The sequence below is a fragment of the Pantherophis guttatus genome, chromosome 2 (assembly GCF_059756535.1).
Source record: "Pantherophis guttatus breed Tessera chromosome 2, ASM5975653v1, whole genome shotgun sequence".
Lineage (NCBI taxonomy): Eukaryota > Metazoa > Chordata > Lepidosauria > Squamata > Colubridae > Pantherophis > Pantherophis guttatus.
In genome coordinates this window covers 256,883,852-256,893,548 of record NC_142064.1, presented here as the reverse complement: position 1 = coordinate 256,893,548, position 9,697 = coordinate 256,883,852, and the positions used below count along the sequence as shown (strand labels likewise).

The 9,697-nt window shown below is 38.8% G+C and overlaps 1 pseudogene; it reads right to left on the bottom strand.

The window, feature by feature from the left end:
* Positions 1-4,427: 4,427 nt before the first annotated feature.
* Positions 4,428-5,162, bottom strand: LOC148115631 (E3 SUMO-protein ligase KIAA1586-like; annotated as a pseudogene).
* Between the last annotated feature and the right edge of the window lie 4,535 nt (positions 5,163-9,697).

Sequence of the window (9,697 nt, the reverse complement as noted above, 5' to 3'; positions counted from 1 at the left end):
TAATACATATGAAGAAGTATTGAAACTTCCACATGAAGAAAGAGAAAAATGGGAACTAGCTATGGAAAAAGAGATGGAAAGTTTACAAGGATTAAATGTATTCACACCTGCGATCGCACCTAAGGATAAAACAATTATAGGTACCAGGTGGATTTATAAAATTAAGAACTTAGAAGGAGGCAATACCTTATACAAGGCTAGACTAGTTGCACAAGGCTATGCACAAAAATATCCAGAAGACTATACTGATACATATTCACCCACAGTGAGAACAGAGAGTGTCAAAACAGCCCTTGTAGTAGCATCTGCACTCAATCTGGACGTATTCCAATATGACATACAGACCGCATACTTACATGCAAAATTAGATAAGGAAATATATGTAAGAGCACCACACAGTCAATACACTAATAAGAACGAAATTTGGTTATTAAATAAGAGTCTGTACGGATTAAAGCAATCCGGCAAAATATGGTACGATTGCTTGGTAAAAGTACTTAAGACCATGGATTTCAACGCCACCACTGCTGATAACTGTTTCTTTGTAAAAAAGAGTAATGATCATATTGAATTTGTATTAATTTACGTGGACGATATTTTATACATTGGAAAGCATAAAGAGAGCAGGGAAATCTTTGTAAATAAGTTAAATGAACACTTCTCACTGAAATCTCTGGGTAAAGTGAATAAATACCTTGGTGTGCAAATTAACAAAACTAAAAGGGGATTCAAACTTACACAGAAAGATAAAATCATCGAACTCCTAAACAAATGTAACTTAAATAATGCTAAAACCTGTGACACCCCTATGCAAACTGATTTTCTTAGAAACACTGATGAATCTTCCCCTGAGTTTAAAGACAACACATTTTACAGATCAGTTATAGGTTCACTCCTTTATATATCTAATTGGACTAGGCCAGATATTGCATTACCTCTCAATCTATTGTCAAGATATGTTAGTAAACCAACCTTGTATCATTGGGAAGCTGTCAAAAGAATTCTAAGATATCTGAAGGGTACATTAGATTTTTGTTTAATGTTGGAACCCAATAATGACAGAGAACCAAAAATTACTTGTTATGCTGATGCAGATTGGGCTGGTGATACATCATGCAGAAAGAGTACTTCTGGTTATGTTTTTCTATTGAATGATTGTCCAGTTTACTGGTATACTGGTAAACAAGAACTAGTAGCCACTTCTACTACAGAAGCGGAATATGTTTGTTTGTCCAAGGCTGCAAATAACCTTGTATGGTTCAATGATCTGATCACTGATGTTTGGAAGAAACCCACCTTACCATTTATTATGCATGAAGACAATAAAGCGGCCATTGAAATATCCAGATCCGATGCAATTGGACAAAGGTCCAGGCATATTGATATAAAGTTTAAGCATGTGAGACAACTGTCCCAAGACGGATTCATTAAAGCAATACATTGCGATACTTCTGAACAATTAGCTGACATATTAACAAAACCCTTACCTTCTAAACAACACAAATATTTAACTTCTAAATTATATGTATTATATTGTCCTGAATCAGAATGTAATTGATGTTGTGTAACGAACCGGCATTTAGAGGGGGATTTGTCAGATGTAAATGCCTTATTCTCCAATGTGTAAATAATGTATATATGGAACATCAGAGGTTAACTTATTCTTTGGACTTTAATGTATTCATAACTTACCACTCCCATTCCTAGCTCCACCCCTTGTATATATAAGGAGCCACCCTCACCATTCTCGTTGCTTCTACCTTGAATATTCAGTGAATATAGAATGCCTATCATAATTAAAAAGAAATATATTTAAAGCTCTAACTCCTATTATCTTTATTGAGTCTGATCCTGAAAATATTGCAACACTTCTATTCATCGGTCGCCCCGTGAAAATGACCTGTCTCCTTCGACAAACCATTTTCAGTATTGTTTTCTCAGTTGCTGTGTCTTCCTTGCTGGCCAAGACTGTCATGGTGGTGGTGGCCTTTCTGGCCACAAAGCCAGGCAGCAGCATGAGGAAATGGCTGGGGAAGAGTCTGGCCAACTCTATTGTTTTATCCTGCTCTGGTGTTCAAGTAGGCCTCTGTATGATGTGGCTGGGAGTCTTTCCCCCATTCCCAGATTCTGACTTTCATTCCCAACCAGAACACATCCTGCTGCAGTGCAATGAAGGCTCTGTCACCATGTTCTACTCTGCTCTTGGCTACATGGGCTTTTTGGCTGCCATCTGTTTCTTGGTGGCATTTCTGGCTCGAAATCTGCCAGGGGCCTTTAACGAAGCCAAACTGATCACCTTCAGCATGTTGGTTTTTTGTAGCGTTTGGATCTCCTTTGTTCCCACATATCTGAGCACCAAGGGGAAATACATGGTAGCTGTGCAGATCTTCTCCATCCTGGCCTCTGGCCTGGGTTTACTGGGCTGCATCTTTATCCCCAAATGCTACATTATTATCCTGAGACCTGACATGAACACCAAAGAACATCTCATGATAAAAAATCATTAAGTTTCTTTGTGTTAGGTTTTATTTTTGTACAGTTTACATCAGGGGTGAAATCTAAAAATTTTCGCTACCGGTTCTGTGGGCGTGGCTTAATTAGTGGGCGTGGTTTGTTGGTCAGGTGACTGGGTGGGCGTGGCATGTTGGTCAGGTGGGCGTGGGCAAGTTGACATCACTTCTTTTCCCTTTTTTGTTCTACAAAAAGAAGTTATACTAATTATTTCATGCAATAAATTCTTAAATAATAAGCGAAGTACACAAAACATTAAAATGTAGACAAATACTTACATAAGAGCAATAAAAGTATTGTCTTCAACGTCGCTTCTTGCAGCAATGATTATAATGACCTACAAGGAGATAACATGATATATAAATTTAACCATTTATATGTAAATAAGATTAACAGAAGTACACAAAACAATAAAAAACAATAAAAGAGATACATAAATACTTACATAAAACTGTTAGTCATCTTTAGCTTTGAGATTTTTCCACATAGCTATTTCAGTGGCACTCTCATCAGTTCCACTTTTCTTGCACTTAATGCGCGGATCATTGGCTGAGCGATGGTGTTCTCTGAACCATTTTTTCACTACAGGAATAGGGTCCCATTTTGGAAGAGGTAGTCCGATAACGCTGATGGTTATGAGGTTGTTTAGATTGGAAACAGCTAGGCGACTTCTGCTCTCTGAACATATCAGGTTCATTTTCGAAAAACCCCTTTCCACTTCTGCAGAACTCACTGCAATTGTTCTGACAATATCGTCTGCTTTTTTGATACTGTCAGGAATTGCATACCTCTTCGGATCTTTTAAGACAATCTCAACAAAATCTCTATAGTCGTTGATGTCAATGTTGTAGTTGAAAATGGCAGTAAATGTGCGCAGTTGTCCTTCAGCTGCTGCTCATGGAATATTTCCTCGAAATCCCAGTACTCTGGCACTAAAAACTGTAGAAACTGTAGTTGGTTTGTGGTGTCTTGTAGTTGGTTCCCAGTTTTTAAATGGTCACAGTCCATCAATCATTTCTGCAAATTTTTGATGATACTTTGTAAAAGTCTTTCTCGATGAAGACCAGCAAATCGATGGTTTTCTATGAAGTTTATATTCCTGAAGGTTTCTGAGGTAATTAGTTCTTCAACTTTTCTTTTGTATGGGCCCTTTCCCTTTGTTAGCAGTTCAAATGCTTTTACTGATCTTCTCACCAGTTTTTCAGCTTTTATTATGTCCGTATTGTGTGCTTGCAGTGCAGTTGAAAGAAGTGAAATTTCCTCCAAAATGTCTATCATCAATGCCAAATCATTTTAAAAATATTTATTTTCCAGATGGGCAGCCATACCTGAGTATTTTGCACTCCCATGAAAATATTGATGTAACACAGGATAAGCATGCTACACAGCTATGGTCGTCCGTAAACTACAGGCAGCCCATCTTGGCCCAAAAACTCGACCAATCCTTATAATTTCAAGTTTTTCAGATATTTCGTCAAGTTCCATTTGGTTTTTATTGGACTCCTGGAAAATAGAGCATATCTTATCAATAAAATTTTTTAAATGATTTACTTGTTTAATTTCTTTTATGTCGTCATCTAAAACAAGTTAGAGACGATGGTTCAAGCAGTGCCATATGATGATGTTTGTAAAGTTGATTGCTATTCTGGTGCTCACTCCAGATTTTCTCCCAAGCATAACGCTGGCACCATCAGAGCAGAACGCTATCAAATTCTTTTGTAGGTTGTCCCAGGTAAAGCCAACTTTATGTAAACTTTCAAAAACTGCAGAACATATTGTCTCTGCATCTTGTTTCTTCAACTCAACAAACTCGACAAAAATAGTTGGTGGGTCCGCTGAGTCCTCAACTTTTAAGAAAACTATCAGAACCGATTTGCAGGATACTGTTGAGGCTTCATCAATGATCAGACATATTTTCAGATTCCGTGCAACGATGCTGGAAACATTTGGTTTTTAATTTCATTTGCAATGCACTCAACTATTTTACAACTGTTGGCCTTGAATGCAATCCTACTCCCAGATCTACTCCATTTTCAGTTTGTAATTCTATCAATTCCTCTATGCTTGAAATTGGTCTGCATGCTTTTGCCAGGCTGTAAACAATTTTGAACATTTTAGAAGTGGTGCTAAATTGCCTTTCAGAAATCTTGTCCACTGCTTTTGTTATGGCTTCCGGCTCAGCTTGTTTTACATTGTCTCTACAAATGGTGTGTGATTTCAATACAAAATGTTCTCTCATTTTCTTCCGGAGAGACGCCTGGCACACTTCCTTGTTTTTCCCTGCCGGCTCAACCTTGAAAAGCTTCCACTCATTGGACACATGAATACCACTCTCCATTGCGAAGGCATGTTTCACACAGTATGTACAACCCAGTTTCTTGTTTGAAACTTCTAAGCCGTCATACTTCTCTTGGAAGTAGCTGTACTGTTGCATGGTCCAGCAGTCTGGAAGAATGCTTCCAATTTCAGGTACGGCGGGTGAGTCTATACTTGATTTGCTGCTTTCTTCGGTTTCAGGTGGTGATGCTTGTGGCACAGGAGATGGTTTTTGTTCCACTTCTGCTGGTGGTTGTTCAAGCTTTGGTTTCTTGGCCAAGAAACCCATCAAAGTCTGTTGCCTTTTCATCCTTCCTGTTAAAGGTGGCAGCTACTGCAAAAAGAAAAAAACCAGCTTTGTTAGCTGATGACACATAATGTGAAAGCATACAGAACACCTCAAAAAGCCCAAAAAACTAACCTTCGCACAACAAACACAACTGGCTCACTCACAATGCAAAAGCAGCTGTGCCAGACCCAAAATGGCCCCTGCAACAAGCAGGAACCTCACACAGCCACAAAAAGCCCAAAAAACCAACTTTCACACTTTACACACACACAACACAACACACTTCACACACACACAATTCCACATACAGCTTTGTGAGATTTTGCGTGTTTGTGTAGTTAGAGTGAAACACTACAGAAACACACAAATCTCAGAAAGCTGCACAAATATTATTTTATTTTATTTTATTTTTATATAAAAGCAGCTAAATTTAAAACTTCCTAAACTTTAAATGGCTAGCTCTAAAAAAAGATCAACTAAAAAAAAAACCCAATTAACTATTTTTTTAAAGTTCCCAAAGGGGAAAAAAACTTACCCAATTGAAGGAGAAGGCAGGCAGGCAGATAGAGCTGCTTACCAATGAGCTTGATTGCAGGCAGGGAGATTCAGTTGCTTGCTGATGCAATGGATTACAGCAAGTGAAGTAAGACAGGCGTTGTGACCAGCGGCTCAAGATTCGGTCCGAAGAGCGAAGGTAAACAAGCTGGAGGCTGGGGGGGAAGGTGGGTGGTTAGCTAGGCGGCTTAGCTAGGTCAGGCAGGCAGGCATGGGTACCTGGGGACCAGGGGGTTGGCATGAGGCCCGCAAATGATCCTGCGAGCCCGGGGATTGGGGGGGTGGAATGCTAGGCCGCAACCGGCAAAGTTTACCTTTTTGAGCAAGCAGCAGTCAGTGAAGTGTCTGAGAGAGTCAAGGCAAGGTCCGAACAGCCAGGCGAACTTCTGGGTTAAGTAGCTGGGCAGCATAGAAAGGGGAATTTATATAGGCCGGGGGTGGGTTGGGTGGGCCGGAAGGAAGCGTCGAGTGGCTGGAAAAGCAACTGGTGCTGAGTGGCGGGAAAAGTGAGTGAGTGGTCAAGCAGGCAAGCGGGTGACTGGGCAATTGGGTTGGCATGACCGGGGGGCAGTGATTTTTGCTACCGGTTCTCCGAACTGTCTGCCACCATCGCTACCTACTCGGCCGAGCCAGTCCGAACCAGGAGCATTTCATCCCTGGTTTACATGCAGCATGAAATCACATACTTTGAAGTAATGTTTCATGTGTTGTTGCTTATCTTTCTTCATTCCATGTGAATTTTGAATTATACTAATTGAGTAGTAAAGTTGCTAAAACTACTCAAACTATCTGAAATAATCATCTCCTTCAATTGTCCTAATCTGAATTCATATTATGACATTAATAATAATAGAGCCTTGGTAGTACAGTGATCTAAAGCACCCTGTTATTAACACCAGCTGCCTGCAATTACTGCAGGTTCGAATCTCACCAGGCTCAAGGTTTACTCGGCCTTCCATCCTTTCTAAGGTAGGTAAATTGAGGACCCAGTTGTGGGGGCAACAAGCTGACTTTATATAAATATACAAAAGTATGAAGGCTATTGCTTAGCGCATTGTAAGCCACCCTGAGTCTCCGGAGAAGGGCAACATATAAATCAATTTTTTTTAAAAAAATTCTGAAACCAGGCCAGATAAACTGTGACCAGAGATATTCTGATATGGTTTAGATTAAATTAAAGTCTATGGCTAATGATGTATGTTTTTGTTACTATATAGGTTGGTGTGCTGGTGTTATATTTTATTTTCTGCATTGATAGTTAATTTCAAATTCTGTATATATTTGATTGATCTATTCTGGCTTGATGATGTAAGATCATAGTTAGATAAATGAGATAGATAGATAGATAGATAGATAGATAGATAGATAGATAGATAGATAGATGTGATCAAGAAAGAGAAAAACAGCGAGACAGATAACATATATTAAGAACAGATAAAATATCAATATGAACATAGGAGCAACTTTAATTTTTTTCTCCATCCCTTTGAATCAAATAATGAGACAAATTATTATTTTTTTTTACAGTCTTCAATCAAAAGAAAAATATGTACAACTCTGAATGATTTGGGGGGGGGGAATCATGTAGACACCTAATTTGACAATGATGTGCTTATGAATATTAAAATTGGTTCCTGGTTTTTATCCATGTCCATATCCATTTCAATAGCCATTTCCATTTCCATTTCCATATACTGTACATATAGTAACATACAGTGCTTTGTATATACAAAGCACTGTGAAGTAGTATATAAGTCTGCTATTGCTATTGCTATTGTGAAGAAGTCAGTAATGGGCCATTGTTTCAGATTAATGCCCCAGGAAATTTTGACATTTTATTTTATTTTATTTTATTTTATTTTATTTTATTTTATTTTATTTTATTTTATTTTATTTTATTATTTTATTATTTTATTTTATTTTATTTTATTATTTTATTTTATTTTATTTTATTTTATTTATTTTATTTTATTTTATTTTATTTTATTTTATTTTATTTATTATTTTATTTTATTTTATTTTATTTTATTTTATTTTATTTATTATTTTATTTTATTTTATTTTATTTTATTTTATTTTATTTTATTTTATTTTATTTTATTTTATTAGATTTTTATACCGCCCTTCTCCTACTGGACTCAAGGTGGTGAACAGCCAAGGATAAAAACATCACATGCAAAATTTAAGATTAATTTTAAAAGAATTAAACATGTTTTGGCCCAATATAAAATTTAAAACACCCCAACTAAAATCAATTAATAATTAAAAATATCTAAGGGGGGGGGGGGTCAAGCCAGCCCAGCTTGATGAAATAAAAAAGTTTTAAGGGCACGGCGAAAAGCATGGAGATCCAGGATCCTACTTATCTCCGGGGGCAGGTTATTCCAAAGGACAGGTGCTGCCACAGAGAAGGCCCTCCCCCTGGGGGTCGCCAGACAACATTGCCTGGCCGACAGCACCCTGAGGTGCCCCTCTCTGTGGGAGCATACTGGCCGGTGGGAGACCATTGGTGGCAGAAGACAGTCCCGTAAGTACCCAGGCCCTAAGCCATGGAGCTCTTTAAAGGTGGTAACCAACACCTTGAAGCTCAGCCAGAAGACCACCGGGAGCCAATGCAGCTCGCGCAGGAGAGGTGTCACATGGGAGCACCCCATCGCTCCCATAATCCCCTGCGCGGCCACATTCTGCACCAGTTGGAGCCTCTGGGTGCTCCTCAAGGAGAGCCCCATGTAGAGAGCATTATAGTAGTCCAGGCGAGAAGTGACGAGTGCCTGAGTGACCGTGCGTAAGGAGTCCCAATCCAGAAAGGGATGCAACTGGCGAATCAGGCGAACCTGATAAAAAGCCCCCCTGGCCACGGCCATCATATGCACTTCTAAAGAAAGCCGTGCGTCCAGGAGGGTGCCCAAGTTGCGAGCCCTCTCCGTGGGGGCCAGTAACTTACCTCCAATAGCCAGCGATGGCACCAGATGGCTATATCAGGACGCCGGAAGCCACAGCCACTCGGTCTTGGAAGGGTTGAGTCGGAGCCTATTTCTCCCCATCCAGACCCGCACAGCCTCCAGGCACCGGGACATCACTTCAAAAACTAGATCGTCTTTGTAAACATTAAGACTGATAGTCTCTTCTACATTTTGAAAGATACAAGAAATTTAACAGGGGGCTCCAATAGCAATAGCACTTAGACTTATATACCGCTTCATAGGGCTTTACAGCCCTCTCTAAGCAGTTCACAGAGTCAGCCTATTGCCCCCAACAATCTGGGTCCTCATTTTACCGACCTCAGAAGGACGGAAGGCTGAGTCAACCTTGAGCCTGGTGAGATTCGATCTGCCAAACTGCTGGCAGCCGGTGATCAGCAGAAGTAGCCTGCAGTACTGCACTTAACCACTGCATCACCGTGGCTCATCATCAACAATAATAATAGGTGGTTCAATATGTCATGATCTGGAGTTAACTCATTCTGGAGTATCAAACCTTCACTGAAGAAGATGGCCTCATCCACATCAGACAAAATAAGAAGGAATTATAATGGCCCACTGCAGAGTTCAAGAGTGTTGAACTGTTTTTCCACATTTAAACCTTTACAATCTCAAGAATAAGTTTGGAGACTAAAAAGACAATCAAACTTCCCTGAATTGTTCCTTTCTCAACTCTCTTTAAAAAGAGAATTTTTTGAATATGGTAATAAAAATTCAAAATTATTAGCAAGAATGGCGAAAGATAAAAAAGAAAAAAGAGAAATAGGCGTCCTAATAGATGAAAAAGGTAAGAGATGTTATAAAAAATTAGAGAAATGTGAAATTGTTAAAAAGATTTTTCAAGAATTATATCTTAAAAAAGAAATTGATAATTGTAAATTAAAAAATTTCTTAGAAAAATATGGTCAGAAGAAAATTGATAATAAATATAAAGAAAAAATGGAAAAGGATATTACCTCTGAGGAAATTAAAGATGTGATTCAGAAGCTAAAACTTGGAAAATCTCCAGGTGAGGATGGGTTACCAGCAGAATTTTATAAAGAGT